The following is an 11644-nucleotide window of genomic DNA, read 5'->3' on the forward strand; positions in this document are numbered from 1 at the left end:
TCTTAGTAATAAGTTACAAGTAGAAAATTGAGTTTTGTCAGGATAATGAAGAGCAAACACTACACTGCATTCTCCACTTCAATATAGTCTCAATTATTTCATTTTGAGCTAGCCAGCACAGTAACAGTGGAACCAAGTCCCATAAATTCACTAAGAGAAAGTCCTCTACACCTTCCCTGTCCCACTATATCCAACAATCTTCAAGTTTCAAGGGAGAAATTGTGAACTGTCCATATACTCCCTTCCCCAAGAAGAACCCTTCAGAAAAACAATAAACCAAATATAACAAGCTTTTCACCTCTGTGTAGGGATTTCAATTTTGTAAACTAGGAGGGAAAAAACCCTAAGATATATATAATCCTTTAGAGCTTAAAAGGTATTTTCACATTTATTATCTCATTTGAAATCCATTTTACAGATAAGTAAACTGAAGCTCCAAAAGAGTATTAATGAATTTGGATTTCACATCTCTTAAACAAAAAATTCTCGGTGGTTAGGTTGCTGAATTCCGATATGTATAAGTGAGGACTTCCTATTCATGGTACTCTCTGTACATCAGATGACAGACTCTCCTGTACAGTCAGGGTCAGGAAAGGATCAATGTACTAAGTAGTCTTTCTTGCAAAAAGAAAGAAGCACAAAAATTCTGACCAAAAGAATTAAGTGACTTATTAAAATATGAAATGTAGTGCTAAGGTGATAAACAAAAAACTAGTATCTAATAAATAAAGAACTGCCAGTGAGATAGAAACTCTAAATGCTGTTTCAAAGCTCACAAAGGCGGGATCCCTGGGTGGCGCAGCGGTTTGGCGCCTGCCTTTGGCCCGGGGCGCGATCCTGGAGACCCGGGATGGAATCCCACGTCGGGCTCCCGGTGCATGGAGCCTGCTTCTCCCTCTGCCTATGTCTCTGCCCCATTCTCTCTCTCTCTCTGTGACTACCATAAATTTAAAAATAATTAATTAATTAATTAATAAAAAAAAAAAGCTCACAAAGGCTGCTATTAACCCCTCTCATTCCTATATCCAAGTACAACTGGTCCACATCTGGATAATCTGATCAGCCATAAATGCAAACTTGCTTCCTTCTTGCTATCTAGACTACCTGTGTGTGTGTGTGTGTATTTATATTTCTTGCTATCTCAACTACCTGTGTGTGTGTGTGGGGGGGTAGTCTAGATATATGTGTGTGTGTGTGTGTGTGTGTGTGTATACACACATATTTTTTACTTACATATAAATAAGAAGTACTGCCAGATAAATGGAATTAGACAATAAATTTGCTTCCTTTTACTTTTTGTAATTTCCAATTTCTACCATGTGCATGTTATTTTAATGCTAGAAGAAAAACGCTCTTTTAAAGTTAAAAAGTAATTAAAAATAAAAAATAAAAAAATAAAGTTAAAAATAAGAATAATCAATAAAAACAAAGCAAGTCACAGAAGAATACTTACACTATGATTCTATTTATATAAATTGCAAAGATAAAAAATATATTGTTTAGGATATGCACTTGTTTGGTAAAACTATAAAGACAAGAAAGGGAATGATGCATACAAAATTTGAGAAAGCTGTTACTTATGAGGAAGAGAGGAGAGACATTCAATCACACAGGGAATCACAAGAAGCTTTAAAGATACTACAAATTTTCTTTATAAGAGGAGTAGGAAAAACACAGATCTTCAATTTGTTCCATTCCTTAAAAATGTATGTTATAACGCACCTTTATATATATGGTTTATTTCACAACTTAAAAAGATACAAACATGGTTGAGAAATCAGAATTTGGGAGCTATAACCCAGACTCTTCCACTTACTGTGTAACTTTAAGCCAGTCATTTCAACTCTCAGAGCAGTATTTCTTCTTATTCTATAGATGAGAAAGCTAACAGCTAAAACATATGTTGAGTACTTTACTGATTAAAGTTCCTAGACAACAAATATGCAAATATGTACAAACATGCAAATATGCAGATAAACTGTGAGATGATAATACAAAGTAATCCGTCTTTAATAAATTATAGGACACTATACTACCAAGAACTCAACAGTAGGACACACAAGGCTATTCACATTCTAGTATCTTCCTACTTCATAGTAATGGCAGCAATATTTTTTAATGTGTACTATGTAACCAACCTGTGTTAAATACCTTCCATGGATTATTTTGTTAAATCCTCAAAACAGGGCAACCTGGGTGGCTCATCAGTTTAGCGCCGCCTTCAGCCCAGGGCATGACCCCAGGGTCCCTGCATGGAGCCTGCTTCTCCCTCTGACTGTGTCTCTGTCTCTCTCTGTGTGTGTGTGTGTGTCTCACAAATAAGTAAATAATTCTTAAATAAATAAATAAATAAATAAATAAATAAATAAATAAAAACAAATCCTCAAAACAACCCTATGAAATTATTCTCTCATGCCTACTTTACAGATTAGACCATTGTGCCCAAGGTCACACAACCAGCAGTGAAAGGTGCACCTACTTGAAAATCCATACCTTTAACAACCACATTAGTTATGCTTCACTTCTCTTACTACATCTAAATCACTATCTCGCCCAACAATGAAAACTCCTTGACAACTGTTTTTTGTTTATTTTCATTTCCCCTGGCATTTAGCATGTAATAAGAAATAAATATTGAACAAATAGTTCATATATGTACAGTGTTCTTGGGGCATAAAGTTATCTCATGACATGAACTGATTTGTTTCCCTTGACAGCCTTGTAAAGCATAAGTTTTTGTTTGTTTTGCCATCTTAATCATATTTAAATGTGCAATTTAGGAGAAATAAGTACATTCACAATGTTGTGCAACCATTAACCCTAAATATGAAAGGTTGTAATGACTATTGAAATCACTCAGCTATCAAGGGGTGGAATGGGGGATTTGAACTCAGGACTCTTCACCCATAAATTCACAGCCATTCATTCTACCAAGGGGTCTGTCTACCAGTACCTCCATCTGCTCCTTCCTTCTTACCAGAATATCAGAAGAATCAAACACTTTATATACATTTCCACTGTAAAAGTGCCCACAGCTGTGAGGAGGGAAAATATCCACCAAGACATTTCTCTCAGGCTTGCTTTCAAAAGCTATAGTTTTAATATAAATATCTCACCTGTAGCTCAAGCCTGCAGATCTACAAAAGCAATGTCTGGACCCCAGAGTAAAGTTATGAGGAGAAATGCTTGCATTAGTTAAATTATGCTCATCGAATTACAGATAACTACTCAAACCTGGTTTTTATCTTAATAGAGCTTCCTTATAACAAAACACTTTGAAGGATAAGGCCAATCTGCCATTATTCTGTCCATTTTGGAACTAAAAGAAAAAAGAAAAAAAAATCCTAAATACTGAGCTAAACATTTTTATGTGCTCAACTGTCAAAGCCAAAGAAAATGGTTTGTTTATGAGCTGAACTCTGAAGCTTGAACAAAAACAGAATCATTTGATCCTGTTGATGCCAATTTTATCTGCTTTACATCCCTCCCCATGTTTTCTCAGTCTGAGCTCTAATCAACAACCACTTCATGTTTAACATATCATAGTTAATGCAATTAAGTGCAGAAAATTGTTTCCCTAAAGCTGTTTCCCTCAGTCATACCCCTCTCTACCTTCCACCATCACCATTCTGCCATAAAAATGAGCATATCATTGAAGCTTTAAATAAAATTGCTGATGAATAGATGGAGACATTGTTGCTGCAGTTAAATGTAATGTGCCTACATCAACACCAACCCTTAAAAAATAAAATAAAAATGATTCTATATGCTTTATTTATCCATATCTGACAGAATTCTGACCACTTGAATTCCTTCAGAAGAAAATTCAATCTATAGAAATATAGTCCAATTATTTTAAATCTTATCAAATAATGCCAAAAGAGAATCAAATGAAAAACTCCATCAATACCAAACCATTTCACCAATGAATATTTATGACATTTCCATATTTCCTGTCTTCTCTCTGTTTACATAAAGCGGTGGTGCCAAGATTCATCTCAGGATTATTAGCCTGCAATACAATGATGGGCCTAATTGCCTTGCAAACCAGGACACCAATAAATGGAGTCTTCAGACAATCAATTTTAAGAGGAGGAAAAAAAAAAAAAAGGCCTAACCTCTTTCTACATACATGCACGTTGCCTGACTAGGAAATAAATTCAGCCTCATATTTTTCAGGTTCATTCATGGGTTCTCAAGCAAGGAATGCTCCCTTAAATACCTCAAACTCATCAAATCTATTTAATTCCAAATTCCACGACTAATTTTTAAATGCACCAAGGGGAGGGCGGAAAGGAGAAGGCAGAGACATCATATAGAAAGATATATATCACATTCCAGTTTTATCTTCTCCACCTTTAGTCCAAGAGATTTTTTTCCCCAAAACTTTCTTTTTATGATAAATGAATAGAAAACACCCTCCCCCTGATTAATTCTACTTTAACTGAAGCCCCTCTTAACTTTACCCTTCAGGTTGATTTACTTCCAAAACACGATACTAATATAAATGAAACTAAAAAGACTGAACTAACAGCTTAAAATGTCGTCTAGGAAGGAGAATCTTTAATGTACCTTCTCTGTCCCCTGCAAAGTTCCTTCTGATTATTGTCCCTCCCCCAACCACAACCTCCAGAGCTGTCCATTTAAGTCCAACCCCTTACCCTCTTATGTCTCTTGGAGGACATCAGAATCTTTCCTAACATCATCCAACCCACCTCTTCCCAGCCCTGCTCACTGCCCCATTCCATCCTCCCTGCCCCGTCCATACCTACAACTCCAGGTCTCTCCTTAAAAAGCCTCTTTGCCACCTTACCATCAGCAACCACCTCTCCAGTCCTACCAGTTCATCTAAGACACTGCTTCTCCAAAAATTCCTCTGCCACCTTGGCCAAGGGACATTTTCTTCAAGATGCCATCTCCCTACCTTGTTCACCACCTGCCACTATTCTTTCAGTGAGACTAGCCCAGCAGCATCTTCTGAGCCCTCTGCCTCGACGCTGCACCCAGGGAGCCACCATGCCTTTCCGGTGGTTCTAAAATCACCCTAAATCCCATCCCTTGTGCCCCCCTCTAATTTCAATCTCTGCCTGCCCATTTTGGGCCTAACTTCTAATTTATCCCCCCCCCCCCCCTGCCAGCTCAACCATCACACTCCTCTCATTGAAAAGTCCCACCCCAACCAGTTCCTATTCCAATTCCCATAAGCACTCCCCAGAAAAACCCCAAATTCTACCTCCTTTACTCTCCTAAACTACACTATTCCATAAGTCTCCACAAATTCCACCACCCAGAGATGGCAAGTGCCCACTTCCAGCTAAGGTCTCAACCCATGCCAAGCCCCTACCACCTCCATCAGTCTGCCTTAGGTCCACCCCAAATTCCACCCTCGAGAATTAACACCCCTCCCCCAGGGTCCTAGCCAACCCTGCAAATCCCACTGTCTATTGAAATCATCCCCCTACCCTGCACCCCTGGCTGGATCCCAAGCTGTCAACTGCTCCAAGCCAACCCCAAATCCATCACCCTCTTTCAGTCCCCTCCCCCATTAAAAGCCATCCCACTCCACTCTCATCATCCATCTCGCCCAAAACCACCCCAAATTCCACCCCGACCTCCCAACCTCACACTCCTGTCCCATATCGGGTCAATCGCTCTTAAAAGTCCCCTTCCCTTGGCGCCCCCCCACCCACCCACCCTGCAACCTGCTTGGGTCCCACCCTCACCCCACCCCCAGCCCCGCGCCAGGACAAGTCTCCCCGGCCAACCCGCCGTTCCATCGCGACCTCAACCCCCTTCCCCCAACCCACGCGGGGTCTCCACAGCCCCCACTCTCATTCTCCGTAAGTATCACCGGCCCAGGCTCCGGGAGAGCGGACCAGGGGAGGTGGCGGGGGTGGGGGGGTGGGGGGAGGTCTCACCGGCTAGCCGCTGCAGGCGAAAACGACGGCGGAGGCGGCGATGCCCTTGTCTTCTCTGGAGGCTACAGCGGCGACGCTCTCGCTCCCTCGCCCGTGTCCAGTAAGGTGGCGGATGGCGCGCAGGGAACCGGAGCCTCCTCCTCAGACTCGGCTCTGAATCCTCTGCAGTAGCCGACCGAGAGCCCGACGGGTGGGGGGAGGGGACGTTCGGCTGCGGGCGAGGGAGGAGGAGGCGGAGGGAGGGGGCGGGGGACCGCTAAGAAGGGCGGGGAAGGAGGAGCCTGCGCGGCGCCGCGACACGTCCCACAGCCTCAGCGCGCCGGGACCACAACTCCCGGCATGCCTTGCTCCGGCCCCCGCGTGGCCTGCGCGGCCTACGCTGCCAGCCTCGCGCCTTCTGTGGAGGGGCCAAACGCTCCCCGGTTACGGACGATGTAGCGAAGTCCACCCTCCGCCGTCCGCTTTTATCAACTCAAAGACCGCTTGAGAGGAAGGTGAGGTCGCCCCGTGCCCTCTTCTCCAAGGAGCGATGGTTGCGGCGTCTCCAGCCTCTTTACACGCACACCGCGACCGCCGCCGCCCCCCGCAGCTGGACCACATTTCCCAGCATGCTCCGCAGTCTCCCGCCCTCCTTCCGGACCCTTCTCAGACGCGGTACTACAGTTCCCAGGGGGTGTGGTGCCTGTGAAATGCTGGGAGATGCAGTTCTTGGTTCCTCCTCCATGTTAAGAAAAAGAAGTGAAAGAGAGGAAAAAGGATAGGAATATGCCAATCCACTGAGGATAGGCCTAGGGGGTATAGATCACCCGAGTCTGTATTCTCTTCGCCATCACCGTTGCCACTATCGCACCAGAGCTGATGTACCAGCTTCCTCCTCGTCTCCCTGCAAATCAGAGGATGTTTTGGCAACTGAAATCCAAATGTCAAAAGATACTTTTTGACCCAGCTCCATTACTTTCAATTCTTTACCTTAAAAAGAGAATGAAACATTTTGGAAAAGGAATCCCTGGGTGGCTCAGCGGTTGAGCGTCTGCCTTCGACTCAGGGCTTGATCCCGGGATCAAGTCCAATATTGGGCTCCTTGCATGGAGCCTGCTTCTCCTGTCTCTGCCTCTATCTGTGTCTCTCATGAATAAGTAAATAAAATGTTAAAAAAAAAAAAAAGTTTTTTTGAAAAGTTGAATGCACAAGCTGGTTATCTGAGGTTGTGGATTACAGGGGTAATGTAAATGTTCATCAAAAAGAGCTAGTTAAATTGTAATACAAACAACAAAGTAGTAAGCAGCTATTAAAATGATATAGATCTATTTGTTGATATGAAAAGCTATTCATAACTTATTCTCGAGGGAAACAAATTGGTTACAGAACAGCATGTTTATAATGGTACAATTTGTGATATTTGAAACAATATTCTATAAGCACAGATTTCAGGAAAGAGGTTCCCCAAAATATTATTAGTGATTATCTTGGAAGAAAGGGTGTCAGATACCAAGTGATTTTTATTTTTCTTATTGCCTGAATTGTTTAACAAGAGCACATAGTTTTTTTTAAATTATAAGACTTTTTCAAAAAAATGTAATTTCCGGGCAGCCCAGGTGGCTCTGATTTAGGGCCACCTTCTGCCCAGGGCATGATCCTGGAGTCCAGGGATGGAGTCCCACATTGAGCTCCCTGCGTGGAGCCTGCTTCTCCCTCTGCCTGTGTCTCTGCCTCTCTCACTCTCTCTCTCTCTCTCTGTCTCTCATGAATAAATAAATAAGATCTTAAAAAAAAAAAAGTAATATCCAAATCCACCAACCATACTTTGCTGACTAAAAGCTTACCGCAGCTTCCTATTGCCCTCAGTGGTACTCCAGGATGAGGCCTGTCTGGTTTTTCTATGAGCTCAACAGTTCCACTGTTAAAACAAATAATGGTGGTAACTTAAAATTCATAAAAGACCATTAATTCAGTAGAAAGAAAGTTCTCTATTTTCTTCATATATTTTCAAAGTTTTCCTTTCTGGTCTTTCCACGGCCATTTCCTCCTTTTCTTCTCATTCTTGAAACTCAAGCCAAAGCCCTACCTTCCCTAGAACATATTTTAGGCACATTGATCTTCCTTGTATCTGAATTCTTATAGTACTGGTTTTTAATCTGTGGGCCAGAGATCCCTGTGGAGACAAGGAATGAGAAGGGAAGAACAGAGTTATTGTAAAGAGTCCACAAAGCTCTATTTAAACAAAATATTGTCTATAGAATAAGTAAGTCTTATACTTAAAAAAAATAGTTTTCCTCCTTCTGTGTCTAGCTCTCCTAGCATATGGAATATGGCATCAGATGATCTCTGTTGTAGCATAAGTCCTGTATTCAATTACAGTATTTTAGATTTTATATGTCATTATTCCTTGGTGTTCTGAACACCAGAACCGTCAAGCTCCACTTGTCAGCCCCCTGGCAAACCTCAGGCCTACCTGAGAAAGGCCAGTTTCCCTATAGCAGAGGTGAATATGGTCCACAGCCCTGCTGCAGCCAATCTCTTCAGCTTCACTCTTCCTACTCTAGTTACACTCTTATTCTTATGACTCACTTTCCCAAAGTATATCAGGCACTGTCATTTTCAAACTGCCTGTCTTGTTTTTCAGCCTATTAGCCCAGCCTTAAAATCCCAATCCCTATCCCCCGCCAAGCCTTCTCTAGCCCCTCTTGCTCCCTTTTCTGAGAAGAATAAGAAACATGTCTGTAACATATTGGCTATGTGACAGCCAAGTCCCTTCCCCTCTCTAAGTGTTACATTGGCCATGCCCTATTCTAACCCTCTTTTATTCCCTCTCCTCCTTTTTCCCCGTTTCTCCTACTAGCAGAACGTGGGGGCTAGATGAAGGTCAGAATTAGAAGGGGTCTGACCTGGCAATCAAGTAAAGCATTAATCAGAATTAGGGGCATAGGTATGAAGTTTTCCAGACTAGGAATCTGGGAATCAGATCCAAAGTCAGACCTTGCGATGAACATGCTGGGTGACCTTTAGTAGGTGTCTCAACTTTTCTGAATCTCCGTGTTTACATCTGTAAAATGGAAAGAAGGATTCCTGCCCTGTCACCTCAAAAGTATTAGGAGAATGCAATAAAGCAATGAGTATGAAAGTGCTTTGAAGACGTAAAGTGGAATTTATGGTCCAAACCCTTCATCTAACTTGAGAATTCTCTTTCAAAATCCCTTCCAAGTGTTGGCATATAAACTATTTACTTAATATTATGCCATTATTAATGAACGTATTAAAGTATTTCAGGAATCAATCCTATTAAGTCAGTTTTATCCCTTGATAAATTTTCTATATAGCACAGTGAAACAATTTCTAACTTTTTAAGATTTTTTTCTTACTGAATTTTCATCAAGATACATTCATTTCTCTATCAATTTTACAAGACAGGTTAGATTCATCAGTTATCTTTTATCTTTATCAATTTTTACTGATGATTGCTTCAGCTATTTTGAAGTTTCTAGTCATGATTTCCACCAATTCCACCTTTTCCTGGAAGAGATTTGAGCCATTGTCATTTTTATTTTGTGTTGATTATTTTCACCAAGTGGAATTTTCCCTGGGGTCAACTTTGCAATGTTTAATGTTACCAACAAAGATGGGATCATTCAGTTTGCTTTTCCATCCATAATAAATTTTTACCACATGTAGTTGTAGCCATTGTCGGTTTTATTTTGTGTTGATTATTCCTACCACATCTAATTTTTTTTTCTCTGCAACCCACCCCAAACAATCTGAGGGACAAAATGACAGTGTCAAAACACTATCCTTTACCTGTTATTATCTGATTCACTGAGACTGTGAGATGGTTTTGTATCAACTATATTAATGAGTTTGTTTGAGCTCTCTTTTTCTCTCAAAGCATCTCTTTAAGAGCATTGGCCCAGGGATCCCTGGGTGGTGCAGCGGTTTGGCGCCTGCCTTTGGCCCAGGGCATGATCCTGGAGACCCAGGATCAAATCCCATGTCGGGCTCCCGGTGCATGGAGCCTGCTTCTCCCTCTGCTTGTGTCTCTGCCTCTGTGTGTGTGTGTGTGTGTGTGTGTGTGTGTGTGTGTGACTATCATAAATAAATTAAAAAAATAAGAGCATCGGCCCATATATGTGAGCTGGACTATTACTTTAAGAATAGCTTTAAAAGAAAAAAAAAGAATTGCTTTAGGGGCACCTGGGTGACTCAGCTGGTTAAGCCACTGACCCCGTTTCAGCTCAGGTCATGATCTCAGGAGCCTGGGATCAAGCCTGATACTGGTTTCGGTTCTGTGCTTTGTGGGGCGGCCACTACAGAATTCTCTCTCCCTCTCCTTCTGTGCCTCTCCCCGCTTGCTTGCTCTTTCTCTCTCAAATAAATAAATCTTTTTTAAAAAATTGCTTTAGAATTGCAGGAAAATGGACATTAGAGATAATGTTAGGAAAACCAGTCTTTAATGAGCCAGGTGCTGTGCTGGTATCTAAGATCCATTATCTCAATTAGTCATTCAACCTAAATTTCCTCCACATGCCCACTTTGGAGTAGAGAAAAATGAGGCCCAGAGAGAGGAAGATAAGCCAGATTAGGATCAGAAACCAAGCACTGATTTAACACCCAGTGCAATTTGAATGTTTGTAAGTTACAAAGTTATGCAATTTAATTTTTAAACTTTTGGGGATCCCTGGGTGGCGCAGCGGTTTGGCGCCTGCTTTGGCCCAGGGCGCGATCCTGGAGACCCGGGATCGAATCCCACGTCAGGCTCCTGGTGCATGGAGCCTGCTTCTCCCTCTGCCTATGTCTCTGCCTCTCTCTCTCTCTCTCTCTCTCTGTATGACTATCATAAATAAATAATAAAAAAAAAATTTTTTTAACTTTTGTAATCATCTCAATGGAAAATTAAATTACAATTTTTGAGCTTAGCTAAGATAAACAAGAGAAATACATAAATATAAACAAAGCATTCTCAAAGAGCTTTTTGTAAATTAAAAATAGAATTACCATATGATCCAGTAATTCCACTACTGAGTATTTAGCCAAAGAAAACAAAAACACCAATTCAAAACGATAGATGCACCCCTATGTTTACTGCAGCATTATCTACAATAACCAAAATATGGAAGCAGCCCAAGTGTCCAATGATAGATGAATGGATAAAGAAAATGTGGTATCGGGATGCCTGGGGGGCTCAGGGTGTGATCCTGGAGTCTGGGATCGAGTCCCACATCAGGCTCCCTGCATGGAGCCTGCTTCTCCCTCTGCCTCTGTGTCTCTCATGAATAAATAAATAAAATCTTTAAAAAGAAATAAAATCTTAAAAAGAAAGAAGAAAGAAAGAAAGAAAGAAAGAAAGAAAGAAAGAAAAAAAGAAAGAGAAAGAAAGAAAGAAAGAAGAAAGAAAGAAAGAAAGAAAGAAAGAAAGAAGAAAGAAAATGTGGTGCATATATACACAATGGAATATTAGCCATAAAAAGAATGAAATCTTGCCATTTACAAGAACATGGATGGATCTAGAAAGTATTATGCTAAGTGAAATAAGTCAGAAAAAGAAATACTGTATGATTCTACTCATATGTGGAATTTAAGAAACAAACAAAAAAACAGACTCTTAACTATAGAGAACAAACTGATGGTCACCAGAGGGAAAGTGGGTAGGGGATGGGTGAAATAAATAGGTGAAGGGAATTAAGAGTACATTTACTGTGATGAGCATTGAGTAATACACAATCATTGAATGACCA

General features: G+C 41.2%; 1 protein-coding gene across 5 annotated transcripts in view; it reads right to left on the reverse strand.

The window, feature by feature from the left end:
* The window catches only part of FAM168A (family with sequence similarity 168 member A), a 188587-nt gene extending 182052 nt beyond the window's left edge, over positions 1 to 6535 (reverse strand). For 2 of the 5 annotated variants that reach the window (XM_041729938.1, XM_041729940.1), the window contains exon 1: positions 5919 to 6530. The gene's annotated coding sequence lies outside the window, so the exon portion shown is untranslated. Of the gene's footprint in view, positions 1 to 5918 lie in introns of all 5 variants that reach the window. The other 3 variants (XM_041729943.1, XM_041729939.1, XM_041729942.1) reach the window with 3 other exon arrangements.
* Positions 6536 to 11644: the final 5109 nt, after the last annotated feature.

Source organism: Vulpes lagopus, chromosome 15 (genome assembly GCF_018345385.1).
Source record: "Vulpes lagopus strain Blue_001 chromosome 15, ASM1834538v1, whole genome shotgun sequence".
NCBI classification, from domain to species: Eukaryota; Metazoa; Chordata; class Mammalia; order Carnivora; family Canidae; genus Vulpes; species Vulpes lagopus.